Source organism: Triticum urartu, chromosome 1, assembly GCF_003073215.2.
Source record: "Triticum urartu cultivar G1812 chromosome 1, Tu2.1, whole genome shotgun sequence".
Taxonomy (NCBI): domain Eukaryota; kingdom Viridiplantae; phylum Streptophyta; class Magnoliopsida; order Poales; family Poaceae; genus Triticum; species Triticum urartu.
Window position 1 is genome coordinate 525,604,312 of NC_053022.1, and position 27,072 is coordinate 525,631,383.

The 27,072-nt window shown below is 46.2% G+C and overlaps 1 pseudogene; it reads left to right on the top strand.

Moving 5' to 3' along the window:
* The first annotated feature begins 16,625 nt into the window (after nucleotides 1-16,625).
* On the top strand, nucleotides 16,626-19,269 carry LOC125533045 (annotated as a pseudogene).
* The last annotated feature ends 7,803 nt before the right edge of the window (nucleotides 19,270-27,072 follow it).

Genomic DNA, 27,072 nt, shown 5'->3' on the forward strand with positions numbered 1-27,072 from the left:
CAGCTTTTCCTCTGCTAGTACCTTGCTGATACCTAACAACAGCACTCCGAATATCGTCAACAACCAACTGGCAGTAGTCCATGTCTGCCATATCCTCAAACACAAGGTTCTCGGCCATTGCTGCCTCCCTGGACACTCGTGTAGACGTTGCAGGGATAACCACCTTTATGAAAACAATAAGGTAAAACACCTGCAGAGTAGCAAGATCATCCTTCGTCTCATCCTTCACAAGTTCAGCAAGGATATTCCGCAAATCCTTTGTCTTGATGTCGTCACTCCTAGCATACCCAAGCTTGCCCTTCAACCTCATAACGGCATCATCCAAACCATCATTCGAGGGCCTAGGGGGGTACGATTACCTTGAGGGAACCCAAAGAGATGGTGAATAGCATCACTTGTAATACATATAACCTTGTTTGTCTCACCCATGTCCAAAATCATGGTTGAAGGGTCAATCCTCGTGTAGATGTTGCCCATCAAAGGACGAGAAATGTTGGAATCAACCTTCAATTCAAACACACAACCAAAACCAGCCTTGATAACCATCGTCTTGTGCCTAACTTGTAGCAATTTCACACACGTCTTGACCTCTCCTAGTGAGCAGCGAACCGTCTTGTTAAAACGTTTCGCCTCACCTCCTCCTTGGCCACTGAGGGAGTCCTGGATTAGGGGGTGTCTGGATAGCCAGACTATACCTTCGGCCGGACTCCTGGACTATGAAGATACAAGATTGAAGACTTCGTCCCGTGTCCGGAAGGGACTTTTCTTGGCGTGGAAGGCAAGCTTGGTGATACGATATGTAGATCTCCTACCATTGTAACCGACTCTGTGTAACCCTAGCCCTCTCCGGTGTCTATATAAACCCGAGGGTTTTAGTCCATAGGACGAACAACAATCATACCATAGGCTAGCTTCTAGGGTTTAGCCTCTCCGATCTCGTGGTAGATCTACTCTTGTACTACCCATATCATCAATATTAATCAAGCAGGACATAGGGTTTTACCTCCATCAAGAGGGCCCGAACCTGGGTAAAACATTGTGTCCCCTGCCTCCTGTTACCATCCGGCCTAGACGCACAGTTCGGGACCCCCTACCCGAGATCCGCCGGTTTTGACACCGACATTGGTGCTTTCATTCAGAGTTCCTCTGTGTCGTCACTTTTAGGCCCGATGGCTTCTCTGATCATCAACAGTGATGCGATCCAGGGTGAGACTTTTCTCCCCGGACAGATCTTCGTATTCGGCGGCTTTGCACTGCGGGCCAATTCGCTTGGTCATCTGGAGCAGATCGAAAGCTACGCCCCTGGCCATCAGGTCAGATTTGGAAGTTTGAACTACACAGCCGACATCCGTGGAGACTTGATCTTCGACGGATTCGAACCACAGCCAAGCGCGCCGCACTGTCATGATGGGCATGATTTAGCTCTGCCGCCAAACAGTGCCCTGGAGGCCACACCTGTGTCCGCTCCGACCCCTAGCTCGGAGCCGATCACACCAACCGAGGATGGGTGGTTAGACACCGCCTCGGGGGCTGCAATCTCTATTGCGATCGACCCGAACACCAGCCCTATTCTCTGTGAAGCCCGTGACTCCAAGGAGCCGGACTCCTCTCCAGACTCCGAGCCCTCCGCACCCCGACCGATCGAACCCGATTGGGCGCCGATCATGGAGTTCACCGCCGCGGACACCTTTCAGCACTCGCCCTTTGGCGATATTCTGAATTCACTAAAGTCTCTCTCTTTGTCAGGAGAGCCCTGGCCGGACTATGGTCGGCAAGGTTGGGATGCGGATGATGAAGAAATTCAAAGCCCACCCACCACCCACTTCGTAGCCACTATCGATGATTTAACCGACATGCTCGACTTTGACTCCGAAGACATCGACGGTATGGACGCCGATACAGGAGACGATCAAGAACCAGCGCCTATAGGGCACTGTAAAAAAGCCACCTCTTCGTATGATATATACATGGTGGACACCCCAAAAGAAGGCAATGGCGATGGAACAGCGGAGGATGACCCCTCCAAGAAGTAGCCTAAGCGCCGGCGTCAGCGGCGCCGCTCTAAATCCTGCCAAAACAAAAACGGTGATTCCAGCACGGGGGATAATAACACCCCGGATAGTGACGAAGACAACCACCTCCAGCAAGATTCATCACATGAGGATAGAGAAGCCAGCCCACATGAGAGAGCGGCAGACAGAGAGGTCGAGGACGATAATTATATGCCTCCCTCCGAAGACGAGGCAAGCCTCGACGACAACGAATTTGTCATGCCGGAGGATCCCGTCGAACAAGAGCGTTTCAAACGCAGGCTTATGGCCACGACGAGCAGCCTCAAGAAAAAACAGCAACAGCTTAGAGCTGATCAAGATTTGCGGCCGAAGAGTATGAACTCGAACGCCCCTCCAAGAGCTACACAAAGCACAGGTTGCTACCCCAATTAGAGGAGGAAGCACCTAAACCTACATCACCAACGCATGATGTGGCCGACTGGCCACCCCGTGGCCGCGACAGAGAGGCCTCTCGGCCCTCCACTCAAGCCGCACCCCGACGCCGCTCAAAAACTACCAAGGCATGGGAAAATGCGCCAGACCTGCGAGATATATTGGAGGACAAGGCAAGGCAAACAAGATCAATCTACGGATCACATGGGCGCCCCATGGCACGAGACGGTACTCGTCACGCCGGATACAGTAAATCCGGCCGGGCTGAACACAGTAGACAAAGCTCGCTTGAGCTGCGTCGTGATGTAGCCCAATATAGAGGCGCTGCACACCCACTATGCTTCACAGATGAAGTAATGGATCATCAAATCCCCGAGGGTTTCAAACCCGTGAACATCGAATCATACGATGGCACAACAGATCCTGCGGTATGGATCGAGGACTATCTCCTTCATATCCACATGGCCCGCGGTGATGACCTACACGCCATCAAATACCTCCCACTCAAGGTTAAAGGACCAGCCCGGCATTGGCTTAACAGCTTGCCAGCAGAATCAATTGGTTGTTGGGAGGACCTGGAAGCCGCATTCCTCGACAATTTCCAGGGCACTTATGTGCGACCACCAGACGCCGATGACCTAAGCCACATAATTCAGCAGCCAGAGGAATCGGCCAGACAATTCTGGACACGGTTCCTAACCAAGAAAAATCAAATCGTCGACTGTCCGGACGCAGAGGCCCTAGCAGCCTTCAAGCATAACATCCGTGACGAGTGGCTTGCACGGCACCTAGGACAGGAAAAGCCGAAATCTATGGCAGCCCTCACGACACTTATGACCCGCTTTTGCGTGGGAGAACACAGCTGGCTAGCTCACAGCAATAACATGACCAAGAGCCCTGGTAATTCGGATACCAAGGACAGCAGTGGCAGGTCGCGTCGCAACAAGCAAAAGCGCCGCATTAACGGCGACAATGCTGAGGATACGACAGTTAATGCCGGATTCAAAGGCTCTAAACCCGGTCAGCGGAAAAAGCCATTCAAAAGAAATACTCCGGGCCCGTCCAGTTTGGACCGAATACTCGACCGCTCATGCCAGATACATGGCACCCCCGAAAAACCAGCCAATCACACCAACAGGGATTGTTGGGTGTTCAAGCAGGCAGGCAAGTTAAATGCCGAAAGCAGAGACAAGGGGCTGCATAGCGATGACGAGGAGGAGCCCCGGCTGCCGAACAACAGTGGACAGAAAGGTTTTTCCCCACAAGTGCGGACGGTGAACATGATATACGCAACCCACCTCCCCTAGAGGGAGCGGAAGTGTGTGGTCAGGGACCACCCCACTAGCATCCATCATGGAGGATTCGCCGCATTGGTTCTAGACCCAATTATTGACGGATTTCACCTCACTAGAGTTCTTATGGACGGCGGCAGCAGCCTGAACCTACTTTATCAGGATACAGTGCGGAAAATGGGCATCGATCCCTCGAGGATTAAACCCACCAGAACGACCTTTAAAGGCGTCATACCAGGTGTAGAAGCCAACTGTACAGGCTCAGTTACACTTGAAGTGGTCTTCGGATCTCCGGATAATTTCCGAAGCGAGGAGTTAATCTTCGACATAGTCCCGTTCCGCAGTGGCTATCACGCACTGCTCGGGTGAACCGCATTTGCCAAGTTCAATGTGGTGCCGCACTACGCATACCTCAAGCTTAAGATGCCAGGCCCTCGAGGTGTCATCACGGTCAATGGAAACACCGAACGCTCTCTCCGAACGGAGGAGCATACGGCAGCTATCGCAGCGGAAGTACAAAGCAGCCTCTCAAGGCAATTCTCTAGTCCGGCCATTAAACGTCTGGACACCGTCAAGCCCGCCCGGAGTAACCTACACCAAGACCGCCCGGCACGTTCAGAGCAAGCGTAACAATGCGGCCCCAACCCCAGCCCTCGCGAACTTGCGAAACCAGTGCTGCGCGTACATAACTACGCTCTGGAAATACCATGGGCACAGGGGAGGGGCACCATCACAGCACGCCCGAAACGCGGCTTAAACCGCACTAGGGGCTGCCGATTTCTTAATTTTCTCTTATTTTCAGGACTCCATTCTTCGGAAGGCTTGTCCGGCAGTACAATTGCAGCACAAACGATACAACCAGGGAAGCAGAAAGCTACGCCGCACTACGGAACTCTAAGGTGGTCTCTATAACGAACAATATACCTGTTTCGCATAACATTCCGCAGCTCACCCCTGGAAAGGACATATTTGATAGTCCCATCTTTTGCTTATCGCACTATTTGTATCGTTCTGCTTTGATCGCAACCTTTTTTAATAAACAATGCATAGCTTCCGTCTATTATTGCATTACCTTTTTACGAATATATGTTCATTAATGACATGTTGCACTTGTACACTTTGGTACGGCCAATACGCCAGGGGCTCAAGTACCCCACAATACGGCATGAGAATTCCGAACACTTTCACAAGTGCGGCACCCCGAACTTATAGCATTATATGCATCGGCTCCGAATCATGTCTTGGGTCAAATGTTGGGTTTGCCCGGCTCCTATGTTTTGGTACCTTGCGTTCCGTTATATTGGCTAAGGTAGCACTAGGAGAACTACTGCGATTGTGCCCTAGTTGAGCTGGGCTAAGCACCTCAGTAGAGAAAGCTAAAACTGACCGTCATGATAAGGCGAGAGCTGGTCACTGTTCGAGAGGTTTTTGAGTCCATAAAGACTTATGCCGCTTAGAGCGAGGAGTCGGCTTTGTCCGGCCTAGGCATGGATAGCGCCCTGAACTCGGTCTTCCGAACACTAGGGGCTTCGCCGAAATTTAAAATTATAGAATTCTATGGCTAAGTGAGAGTGTTCAAGCATTATAGTCCGATTGGCTTGTTCGTTGTGCTGAGCGCCTCCCTCGAAGGACCCAAGAATGGGAAAAAGAGCGCTCATGTTTATCCCGAACACCCCAGCACTCGTGGCATGGGGGCAGAAGCCGACGACTCGCCATCTCTCAAATTTGATAAACGGCCGCACAGAAGGTAATATTTTAAATTCAAAAGCGTTGCTTAGCGCATATGAACAAGTTTTCAGCGTACAGGATCACAAATGCGAGTTTACTTAAAAATTATATCTTTGGAGCATTCATCCGCTATAAGGTGGGCACCCTTCAGGACGCCCTCATAATACGCTTCCGGGACACGATGCTCCTTGCCCGGCGGCGGCCCATCCTTCACCAGCTTCTCCGCATCCATCTTGTCCCAGTGCACTTTAGCACGGGCAAGCGCCCTACGGGTACCTTCGATGCAGACGGAGCGCTTGATTACTTCAAGCCATGGACAAGCATCCACCAGCCGCCTCACCAGCCCGAAGTAGCTCCCAGGAAGAGCCTCTCGAGGCCACAGCCGAACTATGAGGCCCTTTATGGCCTGTTCGGCAACCTTGTGGAGCTCGACCATTTGCTTCAGCTGGTCGCTCAAAGGCACCAGGTGTCCAGCCTCAGCATACTGAGACCAGAACACCTTCTCCTTCGAGCTCCCCTCTTTGGCTTGGTAGTAGGCGGCAGCATCCGATGCACTGCGGGGCAAATCTGCGAATGCTCCTGGAGAGCTCCAGACTCGGGTAAGTAACAAGTAATTCACTTTCACGTGCTTGCTTTGCATAATGAATGTCTTACCCGCCGCTATCTTCTTCATCGCTTCAATTTCTTTGAGGGCTTTCTGGGCTTCGACCTTGGCAGACTTCAGGCTTTTAAGGGCTGCCGCAAGCTCAGACGCTTGCGTCTTTGAGTTAAGCTCCAAACTCTCGTGTTTTTTCCGAGAGCCTGGAGCTCTTTCTGCACCTCCTCCACCTGTGCCTCCTGCTTCCCTCTCTCCGTGCGCTCCGCGGCCGCTCGGTTTTCGGCCTCGGACATCGCTTGCTTAACGGTTGCCACCTCGGTCGTGGCCCCTATAACAGCACGTTGATCCTGTCATTTTTGGCAACCACATCCTCTCTATATACTTGCGCAAGGTATTACTTACCTTCCTTCTCCTCGAGTTGCCTCTTGGCATGGCCGAGCTCGTTCTCGGATCGCGCAAGGTTTTGCTTTAGCTTATCCACCTCTGCAGTCGGTGCGGCGGAGGCCAGCAGCGAAGCCTACATACGCATATTGACTTGATTATGTTAGACTCCTGCGAATGTTATTAGATCCTCTATTCGGCTTTTCTTTCCGAACGCCGAACAGAGCATCAGGGGCTACTGTCTATGCGGTAATATTTTTACATATTCTTTACTAACCTCAAAGCCTGTTAGAAGGCTAGCACAGGCTTCAGTTAGTCCGCTCTTGGGCGGACTGAACCTTCTGGATCACCGCACTCATAATAGTGTGGTGCTCCACGTCGATGGAGGCGCCGTTAAGCGTCTCCAGCAAATTGTCCGGTGCCTCCGGTTGGACGGAGGTCACCGGCTCGGTAGGCTCGCTCCTCTTGGAAGGAGGCTGCCTACTGGAGTCCGGAACCATTGAAGGTTCCGGCGCGGTGTCCGGCTCAAGGCCGGACTCGGAGCCCTTGGGGGTTTTATCCCCTTTGCGCCTGGAGTCCAGGAGGTCGCCTTGCGGCGCCTTCAGGACCACCTCCTCCTGGCTTGGAACCTGTTGGGACAGCACCTCGGCGTCGTCCGTAGGGTGGGGGGAGGTAGCTGTCGGAAGCGAATTCACATCCGACGAATCCAGGGAACCGCTCGACGACACGTCGAGCCGGTCTTTGGGTGGACTACATAAACATGTTCGACATAAGGAAAAGCTGTGCAATGGAGGAATACTATGAATCACTCTGGTATGCGGACACTTACGATCTCGCCAGGGGCTTGGCCCTGTGCGGCCACTCCTCTTCACCGTCGTTGGCGTTGGTGGAGCCATCCGGAGGAAGGGTTTTCCCCTTCTTGGACCCTTCGGCCTCCCTAGTTGGGGCGGCCTTCCTTTTCTTCTCTCCCCCCGCTGGAGGGGGAGAGGTCTCTTCTTCCTCCTCCTCGTCTTCACGGGAGGAGTGCATCTTGGAGTCGTCGGATGATGAATCCGACACCCCCAGGCGCCGGGCACTCTTCCGAGTCCCCGTGGCCTTCTTGTTGGCCTTCTTCTCTGGCACCACATAGGGTGCCGGAACCAGCAGCTTCGTCAAGCGAGCGTCCGCTGGGCCTTCGGGCAAAGGAGCCGGACAGTTGATCTGTCCGGACGTCTCCTGCCAATCCTGTCAAAGGTAAGGGAGCTTAAGATCCCGCATGGAGTCAAACTATGAAAAACTAATACCCTGTAAAAGGTAAAAACAGCTTACCACACGAGCGCGACGCTGCGTGCTGAATCCGCGATCCTCGGTAGCGGATGTGGGGGCCTCGGCGCCCTTGAAAAGCACCTTCCAGGCATCTTCGTACATCGTGTCGAAGAGCCTGCTCAGAGTTCGGTGTTGCGCCGGGTCGAATTCCCACAGGTTGAAAGCCCGTTGTTGACACGGGAGGATCCGGCGGATGAGCATAACCTGGACTACGTTGACAAGTTTGAGCTTCTTGTCCACCAGGGTTCGAACGCATGTTTGGAGTCCGGTCAGCTCTTCTTCTTTACCCCACGACAGGCCCGTCTCTTTCCAGGAGGTAAGCCGCGTAGGGGGTCCGGATCGGAACTCGGGGGCTGCGACCCATTCAGTGTCGCGCGGCTCGGTGATGTAAAACCACCCCGATTGCCACCCCTTTAGGGACTCCACGAAGGAGCCATCGGGCCATAGGACGTTGGGCATCTTGCCCACCATGGCGCCTCCGCACTCCGCCTGGGTGCCGCGCACCACCTTCGGCTTGACGTTGAAAGTCTTGAGCCATAGGCCGAAATGGGGGCGGATGCAGAAGAAAGCCTCGCACACGACGATAAACGCCAAGATATTGAGGACAAAGTTCGGGGCCAGATCATGGAAATCCAGGCCATAGTAGAACATGAGCCCCCGGAGAAATGGGTGGAGAGGGAAGACCAGTCCGCGGAGGAAATGGGGGAGGAACAACACCCTCTCATGGGGCCTAGGGGTGGGGATGAGCTGCCCCTCTTCGGGAAGCCGGTGCGCAATGTCGTTAGACAAGTACCCGGCCTTCCTCGGTTTTTTGATGTGTCCCTCCCTGTCGGAGGAGACCATCCACTTGCCTCCCGCTCCGGACATGGCCGGAGAAGGTGGAGGTGGGGTGTGCGGACTTGGGCGCTGGAGCTCGAGTGCGCGGAAATGGATAGGCAAAGGAGGAAGAAGGCGTGGATGAAAAGGTGGATCCTTATCCCCTTATATGGGCGGACGCGACTATGCGCCCCCACCAGCCTGGTAAAACTCGCTTATCTCGCAAGCGCCGTAGTCAATGGCGCGGTTGGGTTACCCACGCCCGTATTGATGAGAATCCCAGAATAAGGGGACACGATCTCTACTTTAACAAGACGTGCCAAGGAAACCGCCTCGCTAAACGCGTTGAGATGGGACAGTAAAACGATTCGAATAAAGACTTGGCCGTGGTGTGATGTCACGCTACGGAATACGTCAGCAGATTAGATTTGTGTAAATATTATTCTCTCTATGGCAATATGTGGAAACTTATTTTGCAGAGCCGGACACTACCTTTGTGTTCAAAATCTTCTATGAAGTACTTGGAGGAGGAACCCGCCTTGCAATGCCGAAGACAATCTGCGCGCCGGACTCGTCGTCATTGAAGCCTGGTTCAGGGGCTACTGAGGGAGTCCTGGATTAGGGGGTGTCCAGATAGCCGGACTATACCTTCGGCCAGACTCCTGGACTATGAAGATACAAGATTGAAGACTTCGTCCCGTGTCCGGAAGGGACTTTCCTTGGCGTGGAAGGCAAGCTTGGCGATACGATATGTAGATCTTCTACCATTGTAACCGACTCTGTGTAACCCTAGCCCTCTCCGGTGTTTATATAAACCGGAGGGTTTTAGTCCATAGGACGAACAACAATCATACCATAGGCTAGCTTCTAGGGTTTAGCCTCTCTGATCTCGTGGTAGATCTACTCTTGTACTACCCATATCATCAATATTAATCAAGCGGGACGTAGGGTTTTACCTCCATCAAGAGGGCCCGAACCTGGGTAAAACATTGTGTCCCCTGCATCCTGTTACCATCCGGCCTAGACGCACAGTTCGGGACCCCCTACCCGAGATCCGCCGGTTTTGACACCGACAGGGACCTTCTTCGGGCGCTTTGCCTCCTCTCTTCCTCCTCTCACGCCTCTCCACAAGCTGATACTGAAAAAATACATTGACAAGGAAAAAAGGTAGAACAATGAGACACACAAGCTTCACCAAAATTCCACTAATGCCTACATACGCACTACATCTGAGAAGTCCAACTATGTTTACATAGGCAGTACAACCATGTATGACCAGAAGTAAAAGATGCTTTCAAATTGTTGGAAATTTACAAAGCAGAAGTTCAACCATGTATACCAAGGCAGTAATCAAACATGTATCTCAGAAGTCCAACAATTGTCTACATAGGCAGTACAACCATGTATGACCACAAGTTAACATGCTTTAAAAAATGTTGGAAATTTAAAAAGCAGAAGTTCAACCATGTACACTAAGGTAGTAATCAAACATTTATACCAACAAGTTAAGCTAATTTCTTCATGTATATACCCAGAAGTCCAACTATGTACACAAAGGTAGTAATACCATAAAACCAAAGCACATCGGCTAATTTATTCGTCTATATGGAGTAGAAGGTCAGCTATGTATGCTAAGGCAGTGCTAAAAACAAATAAAACTACAGCAATAGCAACTAATGCTCTAAAAACAGTAAACATGAGACATTCATACCTGATTAGCGGCAGCATCATCATCGTCGTCGTCCTCATCATCAGCATTGAAATCAGCATCATCCTTGTCCTCTGGATTAACACGAGAACGCTTCTTCACACCCTTGTTGACCTTTGCAGGTGGAACCTTGCGCTTCATGCCGCATTTCTTCCCCTTACCAGATGCACTAGCACCAAGCGGAGAAGGTGTAGGCGCGGCAGTGGCAAGCACACGAGGACTACGGCGTGGCGTACCACCAAGGCCTAGCCCTTCATCTTCAACAACTTCTGCAGGCCTTGAAACACGTGGGCTCCTCCGAGGAGTAACTTCACCAACTACTAACTTCCTCGCAGCGGTCTTCTTGATTTTCTTCTTAATAGGGACAACCGTGCCATCACTGCCACACGGCACGTCTTCCTCAACAGTGAGCTCAGCCGCATGAACAGATCCAGGAACATCAGAACCTTTCTCAAGGCGGGCCACCCTCTTCTTGTCAAAATCTTCTTGCTTCTTCCTCTTACGTTGGTCCTCCAGGAGAAGCTCAAGAGGCACATCCTCGGGTTGCATGACAGGTTCAGTGCCATCAATAGATTGCGACTGCGTCTCTGACATATGAAGAGAGCACAAAGGATCCGGAATGGAATCACAACCTTTGACTGACGGAGCCCCCTCCTCAGCAGCAGCAGAGGTTTCTGATAAATCCAACTCAGATAAAACATCGTTGATGGTGTTCACAGCTTCCTCCTCTGTGGACACATCTGCAAAGAACACAAAAAATCGAAGCAAAAAATAAAAAAAGTCAGGAACAAAAACAAAAACAACCGACATGAACAAGCTAAAAACATGGCTCAACACTATAAAATGAAAAGAAAAGGGGTTTCACATACTAGGTGAAGCAAGAGCTGGAGAAGCAAGATCCTCGAGGCTTGAAAAATTCTCAAGGCTCAAAGCAACCTCGGCAATCACAGTCAAAGGGATCGTGGGTGATTTAGCCGCATCAGATATTGGAGCATGAGTATTAACCTCTGAAGCTCCATCTTGATCGCAGGCATTTTTTCAGAACTATTCAACTCATCACCAACTACAAAAAATGCAAGTAAAAAGGCAGCTGAGTTCTAATGCACAATCCTACACCAAAGGGACTTCTACTTTGACAACAATGTCCAATACCCAGAAGTTCAACAATACTAACAAAGCAGTAAACACAACAAACAAACTAAAAATCTACAAACTAAATATAAAAACAATCTACACTAGAGGGGCTGCTATATATAACATGAATGTCCAGAAGTTTAACGATATATAACAAAGTAGTAAAACAAAATGTGCATAACAGAAGTTCAACCAAATTTCATTATAAACAAACAATAATTAAAACCAGAAGTTCAACTATGTGACCCAAGCAAGTAGCACACAAAAAAATGTAGCATGACCACAAATAGTATTTCACATGCAAACTAAATATCAATGCCATCAACATGATAACAAAAAAAAACAAAGATATACACTACAAATATGAACCATCTGGGAAGTCCAGCAACACTTGGTGACATAGTTTCACCTGCAAAATCATCAACTACAAAGTAAGCAAACACTATTCTAACTCAAACTATTGGTAAAAAAAGCATACACATAACCTTTCCTAGAAGTTCACACTATTAAGAATGGCAGTCCAACATGAATACTAAGGGAAGATATGGGCAGACATATATAAGAATAATGCTATTTAAAATACAAGATACAACTACATTAAGATACCTAGAGAAGGTTTTGAAGCCATGACAACACAACCGGCTTGATGAATGCAGCTCCAAACACTAGAACAACCTGCTAAAAACAGGGGATTGATTGCATATAGTTAGGAAGTACAAAATCATACAACAAAATACAAAAAGAAACTGAATCAAACCCTAGAATGAAACAACCAGAACATACCAACAAGTATAAAAAGATGAACAGTAGCACATCTAGGCAAGCACAAACAAAAAAAAAGAATCCATAAACTATCTAGCATGTGAGAGACACAATATAGACTTCGAAATCAAAAACACTAAAACAAATTAGATACATCAGATCCAGTATCACACCACACCCTCTCTTACATGCATCTGAATGCTGAAATCAAGAAAGAGGAAATGAAATCCACACAAGCCTGAAGGGACAAATAGCGCACACAAGCATCACATAGACAAATCTGACCATGGGGGAATGCAATCCACCCACCACACGCACAAGAACCCTACCTAATCTACCACCAAACCGTCAGAAGAAGGGGGTAGAGAGGCGAACGCGAGAGCACACAGGAGGCGGACTCGACAGATCTGGCGAAACTAGAAGCAAGCATTAGGGCGGGGCAGCACTTGTACCTCTCCAGACGACCCCCGCACGCACGAATCAGCGGCGGTTCTTCAACTCCCCACGACGCCACGCGCACCTTGCAACCGCACAGGCAGTTGCCGCCCTTGCTTCGAAGCAGGAGAGAGAGGGATGGGCGAGGGAGAGTGGGGCGTGGGGGAGAAATAGGAGCGGGGGCGTGCGTCGGTTACTCCACTCATGAGGGCAGGGGACAAGGGCGGAGAAATCGGGAGGAGTTGCAGGCGACGAAGGCAGTGGAGCGACGGAGAGGGGGGAGAGAGCGAGCGACAGGGGAAGAGGAGTTTTCTGATAGGTGGTGGCGAGGGAGATGGTCAATTAATGCCTCTTTGTCATGGGACTTGCAACGCAGGAGAAATTACAGTTTTACCCCCCCTCCCCAACAGCTAAAAAAGTAAATACATCTATAGATAAAATGAATGCACCATTTGAATGCATCTATTATAATGAGATAAGATCACACAACAGCACTGCTGATATCCTTAAAACCAAAAATAGATGGCAAATACACTACCAAAGGAAGAAAAATACATACATAAATATTAATATGCACCTAAAAACAAGAGAAAGAAGTTCAAGTACTCTAATAAAAGAAGTAAAGAAATAAGAATAAATAAACCCAAAGAAACAAAAAGAAGAAGTTCAAGTACAAGAACAGATAAAGTTCATATATAACTAAAACACGCACCCTAAACCCTAAAAACCCTAAGATAGATAGCGGGGTCACGGATGTGACAGACTCGCCTCCACATGCGACGTCGTCGCCTGCTCCGGCTCGTTCCTGTCTCAGACTCGCAGGGGGAGGGGAGGGGGGTCCCGACCCCCCTCCCCCCTGCTCGGCCTCGCACTACCGCATTGCTGCGCGCTAGGATGTGACAGGACGCAATGCGGTTATTCTGTTTCCACCCCCACCGCACGCACCCTAAAACCCTAAAAACCCTAAGATAGATAGTGGGGTCACGGATGTGACGGACTCACCTCCGCATGCGACGACGCGGCACGCCGCGTCGTCGCCAGCTCTGGCTCGTTCCTGTCTCGGCCTCGCAGGGGGAGGGGAGGGGGGCTCCCGACCCCCCCTCCCCCCTGCTCGGCCTCGCGCTACCGCATTTGTCAATATGCGCAATGCCGATTTCAATAAATACAAAAATATTTAAATCCAAAAAATAACAACCTCAAATTAACATGTTAAAAAACGATTATCACACAGAAGTTCAGGATAGTTATTTAGTGAAGAACAACAACTATTATAAGTACAAAAACATACTAGAAAAAATAAAAAAAATACGCATATCCATCGCCCAATTACATGGCTGTTCATGGGACTAAGTCAAAAAAATCCAAACCAAATGCAAAAGAATGAAAAGTAACATAAAAAAGAAGGAAATACAGAGGACTTGCTTTATTACTTTGCAAAAGAAGGAAAAGCAGAAGTTCACGTATAAACAGCATAGAAGTCCAGCTTCTACAATGACCCTTACATGATCTGGAAAAAGTGCATGCATACTTGGGCAAAGATCTTGTAAGTTTCACGTTAAACACATACTGAAGTTCTACCACTGTTCGAAGTATGCAATCATGTTAAAAAAAGTAAGATATGCATTTATATTTGGGAATAATCCCATAGTTGCCCACGAAACAAACTCAAACCCAAATTGGAAATTTGAAAATTACAAAAAATACAAAAAGAAAAAAGAAAAAATAGAGCGCAATGCTGCACGGCCTTGCAATGTGGAAACCAGGAAGTTCAATCAGTGGTACCATAGAAGTCCAACTAATACCACAGAATGTGGATGATCCAAAAAAATTAATCCCAAAGACAGAATAAATATAAAAAGATGATTTGTGTGTCTATGGACCAGCTCCACATTTACGTAGTATGAGTACTCTGAAAAACAAAAATGACGGAAGTAAAAACATGCATAAAAACGACGGAAGTTCTAGCACAAAAGGTCCAGAAGTCCAATTCGTAAGATAGACAGTAGAATCATTGCAAAAATACACGCTAACGAATTTGTTTTTTAGATTTAATCACTTGGGTGACTACACCTTCTCAGTCTGCGACCTCGAACGATATCCTACTACGCCCAAACATCAAAACGACAAAGCCACCAAGCTGTCTCATCGAAGAACCGGAACCAACACGGGCGGACACGAGATCCAATCGCCCGATTTCAGGGGTGTATTCGCCTGCCTGATCAAATTAACAACGCATGAACGGTCCAATCTCACTACTGCAATCAAATCTGCCCTCTATATTCAAATAAAAACAACAAAATCCATAGAAGCCGCGGAACCACTCCCGCGGACGAAGAACACAGAACCCGGAATCAAATCGGTTGAAATTAACGACAAATTGTCCACGAAACTCGTAACTACACCAAATTCCCATCATGTTAGAGGTTCTAGAACATCCATTGAACGCATTAAACTTGTAAACAGACACAGGTTCATCCGCCTCGAGAGTGAATCCGTCAAAATGCAAAATTATGAATAAAAACGAGCATTTAGATGCAGGTATGGGTATCTGGATTATAGTCACATCCCAGACAATACAACCGGCCGGAATAATCCGCGAGGGAAGCCACGGTTGCGAAGATAGACCGAAGTTCGGGTTCGTACATATGGAAGTTCAGGTTGTGATCAGAATATTATTCTGATCCTGTGATCAGAATAGTGTTATATATATATATATATATATATAGACACACACACAAGACAAGCTAGAATAATTTCTAGACTATCCTATGTTTCGTAATAATCACGATACTGAACATCCCTCCTCAGTCACAACGATAGCGACGTAGACGGTGAGACTGAAGAAGAATTTGAAGGTAAGTTGATGGATGTTAGAAGGGATAGAGAGGAATGGTAGAATCGATGATTGTATTGCTTGAGCCTCGTGGGTATATATATATATAGGAGTACATGATCTTCTTGGAGTACAAGACAAGCTAGAATAATTCCTAGTCTATCCTATGTTTCCTAACAATCAGGATACTCAATAGCGAGCGCTAGATGGCGATGTGGAGCACAAGCTCCTCTCACCTGCGTGCTGCTAGATTTGGAGTTCTCGTCCTTAATGAGGTCATCCCAGTCCGTAGGATCGGGCTCGCTGCCAGAGTTGTGGCAGGGACTTGGCCATGACGGGAGGGAACATGATAGATTTGGGAGGAAGGGGAGAAGACGAGGGGAGCGGAGAGTGCAGCAAGTGGGATGGGCTGGACGTGCAGATGGCCCTTTCGGCCACGGGGGATGTGGCCATCCCGGAGCCAGACGACAACGTCGTTCTCGAGCCGTCGGCCGTGACCTAGGATCCAGCATTGGTCAGGCAGTCCCGCAGCTCGATGTCAACGATGCCCTGCATGCCGGAGCTGGTGTCTGCACCGACCTCCTGGGTGGGCGCCGAACCGTGGTCTCCACCCCATGAGCATCCGCAGGTGCCACATGCACTTCCGGTGGTGCATGACCCACCCCAGGCGGCACCGGCCCACTTGTGGCTGCCCCCCGCCATTCATTGACCTCACTGAGGATGACGACGAAGACTAGGACGACAACGACGACGAGAGAAGCCGACCTAGGGTTGCATTGAAGTTTTTTTCTTTAGTTCTAATTCAAGTTTAATGGACACCTACATGATGTGAAATGTGTCGGCCGCGTTGGGCGTACGCCCCTTCCCCCCTCCACAAAATCGTTAGGATTGTTCGCCCCAAACGAACGAAGTTCAGACAAAACGGACGTCTGTATGAGATTTGGGGGCGTGCGTTGGAATTGGCCTTTAAACTTCCCACTTTTATTCTCCTTGGCAGCAAGAGTTTAGTCAACCTGCTAAACTTCCACCTTTTCCCCTCCTAACCTCGCCGCCGTCGTTTGGGGTTTGGGATCGTGCGTTAAAGTTGGTCTTTAAACTTGCCCTTTCCCGAGAGTTCAGTCAACCGCTGGCTAAACTTCCCTTTTCCCCCTTCTGACGACCTCGCCGCCGGCCAGTCAGGGCATCTGCCATGGCCTACGTCCCTCCCCACAAGCGCCACTCGAGCACCTCCGAGCCGACCCCAACCCCTTTCCCGCTCTCATCCTCCCTCCATTCCCTCTCCATCTCCTCCCCTTGCGGGCGTCACCACGTTCCCCCGTCCAACAAGATCATCCACGCCGTAGACTGCGTCTCCCGCTGGTTCCCGCTCCCGCCCTTCTCCGACGACGCTGAATTTGTCCGCCTCGAGCCCTTCCCCTGCTACACCGTCGAGCGCATGACCGGCGCCAAGCCCCTCGTCCTTGCCCTCTCCTCCCCATCCTCCGGCTACACGGAGGCCGCGGACGCGGCCGCAGTCATCGCCGAGAGGTTCTTGCCGGACCTCTTATACGCGGCGGAGAAGGCGAGAGCGAGGACGCACGATGTGCCCAGGGAAGACGAGGAGGCAAAACTGAGTCTCATGGCAAGGGTGGGCAAGGTCCTGTTCCAACGGTGAGTCTTCTTCTATGCGTCCCACCATTTCCAGTTCTTGGATCTCTGCTTCGTGTCACAACTCACATCACATTGTGATTAACGCGCGCCACCACCCAGCTTTTGTGTTGGTGGATCGCCCGTCTCCCTGGACGCCGTCCGCGACCTCGCAGAGGCAGGGACAGAAGGATCCAAGAGCCCGGTCCGTAAAACGTTCCATACGAATATGCCCAGTGATTTCTTGGATGACATGGAGCGACTCGCTGTGGAGAGGATGGGGCTGGAGTTCGTTTCAACAAAAGAGCACTACCATGTCAAGGTTTATGCGTCTAACAATTTGAGAACTATCCCCTGGTTGTTGTTTAGACGAGCGTGAATTGACTTTGCGGCCTGTAAATATCTGATAGGTGGTCGACAAGCAGGGAGTGGTTTCCAAGATGTCTTGCAAATGCACTTTGCAAGAAGATGGGAAGCTTGCAATCAACAAGGTGTGCTTACCATGCTGTCCTTTCCTGTACATTTTCGTTTTCAGAACTCAGGGTCACAGTTAACTTTTAGCACTACCATGCATTGATTATATATGGGTATCCATGCTAAATAGTACTACTAAACAGTGTGAAATATCAGATTGTGCATGGTTTTATTCTTTTACACCTGACAATCCAGAACCCCAAGACAGTAAAGATAAGTAATCTATAAGTTAGAATTCATTGACACGATGTATGATGCTAACTTTTAGCTATCAATTATCATGCTTGCTTAATTTAAAGGAATTTTTGGGCAATTAAGATGAAGGCATGTGTAAATATGTATCCAGTTTTTACACACAAATTCGTTTACTACATATGTACCACTATATGTAGTCTTCTAATTGCTCCTCAAGTGGTCGGTGGTTCCTTGTTTCTCTAAAGCATCCGTGTCTCTTGTTTGTAGTCTATCACTTGGGTAGTTAGCTCTAAACTCATTATGTTCTCTAACTAAAGAAACTGCAGCAATAAAGCTCAGCCTCATAGCATTCTTATGGAAAAGAAGCTATGTTTGCTTGAAATTGTTTTAAAGCAAGATTGTTTCATCGGCTGATGTTTTCTGTAGCTCGATGTGATTAGTATTCATTTTTTCCTTGTTTTTTCATTCTACTGCAGATATTGCTGGGCTTAGCATTTTCTTTGTAAATTTTCGTTTATACCATGTATAGTGTCAGTTGGTTAGATTCTAATATGTGACTTAAGTACTGTGGCTTGTGCTAAATTGTTCAGATATCGTACTATTCATTATACAAGCCACTACTAGCTAAAAATAGTTTTCTTTCTCTTTCGTCTCCATTGTTACTTCTCGTGCAGATTGAATTGAACCAGATACGACCCTTATTGGAAGACGTATCCTGCCTGTCGAAAGATCTTGATTTAAGGCTGATATTGAATACGAATAGGATCCTAATAGACGTGAGTTCATATTGGAACTACCTCTGTCCTTTCTGTTACTAGCATATCTTCTGCAGACTCATCTGATAACACTTGCAGTTGCAGCCTGAAGTGGAAAATGCTATCAAGAGCTTATGCCTTCAGCTATTGTTGATCCTAATGCCAGAGGGGGGCTTAGACGGCCACTTGGGAACAAGTTGATTGATGAGAGGTTCAGCATAGCTGGAGTGTGGCATACAAACTACAAGGCTTTTGAGAATAAATCCTTGAAGATGTATCTAAGGCATACTGGTCGGTTTGTCCAAGGGAGCTCCACTAGAGAGGTTTCCAATGAAGTTAGCTTCAAATTAACTGGCATATCCAAGAGACTTCCGGTTAGTACATGATAATCTGTGATGTTCCTGAGCAAATTATTTTGTTACATTTGTAATGTACCTGCATTTTATGCTTGGTTTGCTTGACCTAATGTCCAAACAATAATTCTCTGCATGCGATGCGCACAAGTAATAGCCTGTTTTAGTACTGACATATGGAAACTCTGAATTGGAATTATCATGTCATGTGCAGACCTAATATTCTGTTTTTCTACCAACATATGGTTACTCGGAATTAGAATTATTGCCGTCATGTTTTCTAATTGACTGGATTGAACAGCACAATGACTATGTCTCCTTAATCATTTACCAGGACGGCGGCAATCAAGAGGTGGACGCTCTAAAAGGGATGCTAGAGTCTGCGGTGCGGATGATCTGGGACTATGCTTTGAGTTATCATAAATCTTAGCATGCTACATAACCAAGGGCAAGTACAATAGGTTGTCTCTAGACAGCATGTACAAACCTCCTGTAATGGATTGTCTCTAGACTCTAGAGTAAGTATAGGAGCTTCATGGTCCATGACGTGGGTGAACCAGACGAAATAACGATGAACTATCGAATTATCCACAACGGGTGTCTATAAGCAGTGATTTAAGTGGGAACCTCATCCTCCCTTCTCTCTTCTACGTCGTTGAAAATCCTACATGCATGGAACTCAAGGAACAATACAATCTCATGTCATTGTTAACAGAGCCTGCAATATGACACTCTAAATTAGATGGTAGTGAATGTTTGCAAGGGAGTGACCGAGTGAGCATCTGGCGCTACTATTTGCAGAGCATTGTACAGAATCAAAGTTAGTGGGTTATCTTGTGATCAGTGCACATAAAAATTTGCTGAAGATGGTGATATTACCAAAGACCTGATTGAAATGGGCTGGTTGTTTTATCGTTGAATTTATCGCTGGTGCATATGCCGCATACATGTTGAAATTTTGGGACTGGTTGGAAGAAGCTGTGATGTTTATAGAAGTGCATGCTCTAGCCAATGCAACCAAAAGACCGATCTGATAGAAGAGACTAGGAAGCACATTATACGTCAACACTACTAGCTAACAATAGTTTTCTTTCTCTTTCGTCTCCATTGTTACTTCTTGTGCAGATTGAATTGAACCAGAAACGACCCTTATTGGAAGACGTATCCTGCCTGTCGAAAGATCTTGATTTAAGGCTGATGTTGAATACGAATAGGATCCTAATAGACATGAGTTCATATTGGGAATTAATGCTAAATTTGATATACCTTGGATTGGACATTATGCCTTCAAACTCTTTTTGTGGAGTGAAACTATTATTGTTATAGGACATGATATTCAACTTCAATGAGAAGGGATTTAATTTATTGTTCTATCTTGGAATCTATTGACTATGTCATACTATTTGAAAAAGGAAGAGTGGAAATATTGCTCAATGATAAAATCAGTGCATTACGAAATTTCACGCAATGGTCTCATCTTTCTTGATGGTCCATTGGAAGTTGGCAACCCAAATTGTTTATTTGGTGAAGATAACTCCATAGAGAGGGATATTAATAATGGGAACACATGCTTGGAATCATATTAGTTATATCATCCACGACTTGGTGACATATCTTGGAACGGTATCAAGAGGCTTATTGATTCTGGAATTTTAAACTTTAGTGGCAGGACTATGGTACATGTGAAGCGTGTATATATGATGTTTGTTTATCATACACCTTTTTGTGAAGGTGGAAGGAAAAAAATAAAGGCGTCACATTGTTATCTATTTGGATGTACTTGTGGTATTTTTTTTCACTCCCACTAGAGGTCTGGTTATTTCTTTTATCTCATTCATTGATGATTGCACTTGATATGGTTATGTTTATACTATTTCAAAATACAAGTCGGAATGTTTTATTGTGCTTGGCATATTATGTACTGAAGTGGAAAATCAGTTGATTAAAAGATTTCAAAGTTTCAACAACTAATTGGTGGGGGAAGTACACTTCAGGAATATATCAATTGAACATGTAAAAAACATGGAACTACTCACCATTGTAATAGACCGTACACTCCAAAATTAAATGGAGGAATTGGATACTTTTACTAGCCGGTTATTTTTGGAAGAAGCATTGCATATATACTATCATTTTTGTATATAATTCACATAGCACAGTCACTCCTTATGGTTTGTAGACTCGTAGTAAGTTTTATTTTCTTTAATTTGGCAAGAAATTCTCAATTACTACAAAGCATACATCAGGAACTTTGTAATGGTTATTCTAGTCGATCAAAGGGTGTTTCTTTATCTGGAAAAGGAAACTGGTGGAAAGTAGGAAATTAATTATTTTTTTATTGACAATCATACTGGAATATAATCTTGACCCCAAAGGAAACTACAAGTGAAACTCCTGACACAACATGCATAGGATAAGTGGGAGGAATTATCTTGGAATATCATGTCTGGATAATTGTTATGTGTTGTTCTGGGATGTCACTCTAAATTTTAGAGGAATAATTAAATTCCCTTAAGAAGATTTTTTCATCAATGTCAATTATGTGCAGAAAAATTGCGGGAAGCAATAAACTCAAATGAGGAAGACAATAGTTTGGGAAATTAATATCATACCAAACAATCGCAAGCCTATTGTCTGGAAGTTTTTTTGTAAGGAAATTTGGCTCACTGGAATATACTTTGTGGAAACTCTCTCTCTCTCTCCTGGAATTTAGGGAAAGAGGAACAAAAGGCATGGTTTGCTAATTGAATACATTAATATATGGTCTTATAACAAGCTTCACATCAATGGTATAGTAGGTCACATGGTTTTCTAAATGAAGCAAGGCGGCCATCTGCAAATGTAAGTGTAAAATATTTTTGCATTATTATTGTATACATTAACATTGTTTTGTTGTTTGCAATGATAAAGTCACATTGATGGAAGTGAAAGCTTGGTCATGTTTTAACTTTCATACAAAAGGAACATTTGAAGCTTCCTATGTTTTAGGAGTGAAAACTACATATGGTACGTTTTGAGACGTTTAATATATAAAAAATTGCAAACTTATTAAAGTACCTGGAACCAAACTCAGTGAGGAATTATGTTTGAACTCCTGAAGACAAAGGGATAATAATTGTGTTGAAATTTACTGTATCTACGAGATGAGAAACAAGTTCAGGTATGCATATTCAATTTGTTAGTACTAATAAGGTGCAGGTTCACTGACACAAGTCAGGAATTTATTTCAAAATATAATTACTTATGGAACTTAATTTACTGAATAGATTTGATATTTATGTGGTTTTGAAAACTTTATTTATTCAACATGGTTATCATCTATTTGACTCAATGTGGAATTAATCATATTATTGATATATGTGATGGAAAATAATTGATGTGGAATTTCACTTGAGGAAGCTAAATACTCAAGGTGCCTATAAAGGTGAAATTACACTCGAGAAAATAATACTCGAGGTGCCGAGGACAGCTATGCTGGAATAATTAGGCGGAAACTAAAGGTCTCCAGTGATCTTAAGTGTCACAACAAGGAAACATATCGAATCGAAGTATCACCATTATATTTTTGTGGGTTTTAAACGTAGTGTTAATATGATTTCTGATCCCTTGACTAAGCCTCTTTATCATGAAGTATTGAATATTTGAATGATCATTTGGGCAAGTGGAAGATGTTGGAATTATGTGTCCTGCAACTATATTCAAATTACTAGGAATTACTAATATTCGGAATACCTCATTATGGAATTATGCATGTATTTATGCATGGAATTACTTTACATGGTTATTAAGGAATTATCACTTGTTGGAACGTACTTAAGTTGTATGCTTAAGGAAGTTGGTCGATTATCAGTGGAATACAATATAGTATTTATATCGGAAAGACTACTCGGGTATAGTGATAATCGGAAGGAGCTATATCGTGTAGTTAGATTACAACCCTAATGTTGATCTACATAATTAGAGAAATTTACACTCTATTATGATGGGGACACAAAGGGTAGAATCCGTTGACAGACAAATTTGATCGTGGTTGGTAATTTGGTCTGGAGTCTATCCTAGAAAACTAGTTGAAAAGACTAGGAATCTTATCTGTATAAGAGGTGGATTCTTTAAAAACACAGTGTAAAAAGGTCCCTATCCCCTAGTCTCAGATATGCAAATTGTGAGCGGCACCACGGATAAGCGCAGAGGAATAGGGGGTAGACCGTAAACCCTAAATTTCTAACAGTGAAGGCATTTTGTTGCTAGTTTGCTATTGAATGTTCTCAAAAAGTTAAGCACAGACTATCCTGATGATGTGCAGGCCTAGAATACGTACACAAGGGATGCAATCCTCCTCTCATGCACAACGACGTGAAGGTTACCAATATCTTGTTGAACACAAGGATGGAGGCTAGGATTGTCGACTTTGGCTTGTCCAAGGACTTCAGTGGCAACAATGACACACATGTGTCCACAGACACGCTTGTCGACACACCCGGATATGTTGATCCCGAGTACCATGTGACCATGCAGCCAACATCCAAGAGCGATGTGTATAGCTTCGGGTTCGTAATGATGGAGCTTGTCATGGAAAAGCCTGCTATCCTGCGAGAGCTAGTGCCTATCAGCATCATCCAATGGGCGCGACAGGGATTGACACAAGGTAACATAGAGGGTGTAGTGGGTGGACGCATGCAGGGTGGTTATGCTGTAAACACAGTTTAGAAGGTTGCGAACATTGTACTCAAATGCACCGACACAAGCCTCGATGCAGTGGCGCAACTACAGGAATGTGTCGAGCTACATAATGGCAGCACTAAATGCAACACAAACAATAGTTTCTACACTGGTACCGACGGCCACTACTGGGGAAAACGTTATACATAGAACTTTAGCAGTAACGTTTGTTAAAGACAGCATTAGCGAGTGCAAAATAAGCGCGCTGTAGATGCATATATATCAGTAGCGCGTCTGAGCGAAAACTCGCTACTATTAAAATTCCAACCACTAAGCTGATGGGCTACACATAGTAGTAGCGATCTTCAAAAAACAGCGCTACCGCTAATGTCCTTATAGCAGCGCGTTTATGTGTAAAGCGCTACTGCTAACGAAAAGAAAATAAAATGAAAAACAAATAGAAAAGTAAATGAAAATAAAAGAAATAGAAAAAAGAGAAAGAAAAAATATAAAATGTAAAGAAAAATAAACGAAAAAGGGAAAAAAGGATGAAGGCATAGCAGTAGCGCGTTTGCTAAAACGCGCTATAGCTAACTTAGCTATAGCGCGTTTTCCCTAACGCGCTACTGTTATTTTTGACTTAACGCAAAAACGGTTTCCCCTCGACCACCACTTCTCTCCCAAATCCCTCGCCCCGCCACTTAGTCGCCGTCTCCCTCACTTCGCCGTCGCCCCCACTTCGCCGCCATCTCCTGCCGGCGTCGACGCCGCGCTCATCCTCACCGCCGCCGCCCGAGGCCGCCCAGCCTCACCGCCGCCTCTCGGGCCGCCCTTGACCTCACCGTCGCCGCCCTCGACCTCACCGCCGCCACCCTCGACCTCACCGCCCCCGAGCCCGCCCAGGACCGCCGCCTACCGATCCCGAGCCCGCCCTTGCCGCCCCTACCTCCGTCGCCAAGCACCTCCCCACCACCGTCTCTCCCCTCTCTGTAAGCCCCCCACCAATGATTGATGCTTGTTCGTGAAGGGGTGTATAAACTTTATCATTCTGTTTGGAAACGCCTATAATGTGTGTAGCATGGAAGATATTGCCATCTCTTGGTTGTTATGTTGACAATGAAAGTATACCGCTCAGAATATTATTCATATCTATTTCAAAACCGAGCTCTGGCACCTCTACAAATCTTTGCTTCCCTCTGTGAAGGGTCTATCCATTTACTTTTATGTTGAGTCATCATCCTCTTATTAAAAAGCACCAGTTGCAGAGCACCGTTGTCATTTGCATTCATTACTGTTAGTTTACATTGAGTATGACTTGACTAGATCTCTTTTACCATGAATTACAATGTCTAGTCAGTGTTTGATCTTTAAAAGTTCTCGGCATTTATGTTTTGCAGTCTCAAAAAGGGCTAGCGAGATACCATCTTGTTATATCATATTATAATTGTTTTAAGAAAGTGTTGTCATCTGAGATTTATTATTATTGCTCGCTAGTTGATTATGCCATTGATATGAGTAAACATGAGACCTAAATGTTATTGTGAATATGGTTAGTTCATAATGTTTGCTGAAAACTTGAATGCTGGCTTTACATATTTACAACAATAAGAGCAAACAGAGTTTGCAAAGTTTTTCTTTATCACTTTCAGTTTATCAACTGAATTGCTTGAGGACAAGCAAAGGTTTAAGCTCGTGGGCCCCCTGACGCTCCACCGACCTCAACCCAGACTCCATATATTCACTTTCGGGGAGAAAAAAATGGGGGAGAAGAAATCATCGCGTTTTACGATACAGAGCCGCCGCCAAGCCCTAAAACCTCTCGGGAGGGCTGATCTGGAGTCCGTTTAGGGCTCCAGAGAGGGGAATCCGTCGCCATCGTCATCATCAACCATCCTTCATCACCAATTTCATGATGCTCACCGCCGTGCATGAGTAATTCCATCGTAGGCTTGCTGGACGGTGATGGGTTGGATGAGATCTATCATGTAATCGAGTTAGTTTTGTTAGGGTTTGATCCCTAGTATCCACTATGTTCTGAGATTGATGTTGCTATGACTTTTCTATGCTTAATGCTTGTCACTAGGGCCCGAGTGCCATGATTTCGGATCTGAACCTATTATTTTTTCATCAATATATGAGTGTTCTTTATCCTATCTTGCAAGTCTATAGTCACCTATTATGTGTTATGATCCGTTAATCCCGAAGTGACAATAATCGGGATACTTACCGGTGATGACCGTAGTTTGAGGAGTTCATGTATTCACTATGTGTTAATGCTTTGTTCCGGTACTCTATTAAAAGGAGGCCTTAATATCCCTTAGTTTCCAATAGGACCCCGCTGCCACGGGAGGGTAGGACAAAAGATGTCATGCAAAGTTCTTTTTCATAAGCACGTATGACTATATTCGGAATGCATGCCTACATTACATTGATGAATTGGAGCTAGTTCTGTGTCACCCTAGGTTATGACTGTTACATGATGAACCGCATCCGGCATAATTCTCCTTCACTGATACGTCTCCAACGTATCTACTTTTCCAAACAATTTTGCCTTTGTTTTGGACTCTAACTTGCATGATTTGAATGGAACTAACCCGGACTGACGCTGTTTTCAGCAGAATTACCATGATGTTATTTATGTGCAGGAGCAAACGTTCTCGAAATGACCTGAAACTTCACGGAGCCACTTTTTAGAAAATAAGAAAAATACCTACAAAAGATGAAGGCCAAGGGGCCCACCACCTTGCCACGAGGGTGGGAGGCGCGCCTGCCCCCTACCTCGTGGGCCCCCTGTTGCCTCTCCGACTCCAACTCCACCTCCATATATTGAGTTTCGGGGAGAAAAAAACCAGAGAGAAGAAATCATTGCGTTTTACGATACAGAGCCGCCGCCAAGCCCTAAAACCTCTCGGGAGGGCTGATCTGGAGTCCGTTCGGGGCTACAGAGAGGGGAATCCGTCGCCATCGTCATCATCAACCATCCTCCATCACCAATTTCATGATGCTCACTGCCGTGCATGAGTAATTCCATCGTAGGCTTGCTGGACGGTGATGGGTTGGATGAGATCTATCATGTAATCGAGTTAGTTTTGTTAGGGTTTGATCCCTAGTATCCACTATGTTCTGAGATTGATGTTGCTATGACTTTGCTATGCTTAATGCTTGTCACTAGGGCCCGAGTGCCATGATTTCAGATCTGAACCTATTATGTTTTCATCAATATATGAGTGTTCTTAATCCTATCTTGCAAGTCTATAGTCACCTATTATGTGTTATGATCCGTTAACCCCGAAATGACAATAATCGGGATACTTACCAGTGATGACCGTAGTTTGAGGAGTTCATGTATTCACTATGTGTTAATGCTTTGTTCCGGTTCTCTATTAAAAGGAGGCCTTAATATCCCTTAGTTTCCGTAAGGACCCCGCTGCCACGCGAGGGTAGGACAAAAGATGCCATGCAAGTTTTTTTTCCATAAGCACGTATGACTATATTCGGAATACATGCCTACATTATATCAATGAACTGGAGCTAGTTCTGTGTCACCCTAGGTTATGACTGTTACATGATGAAC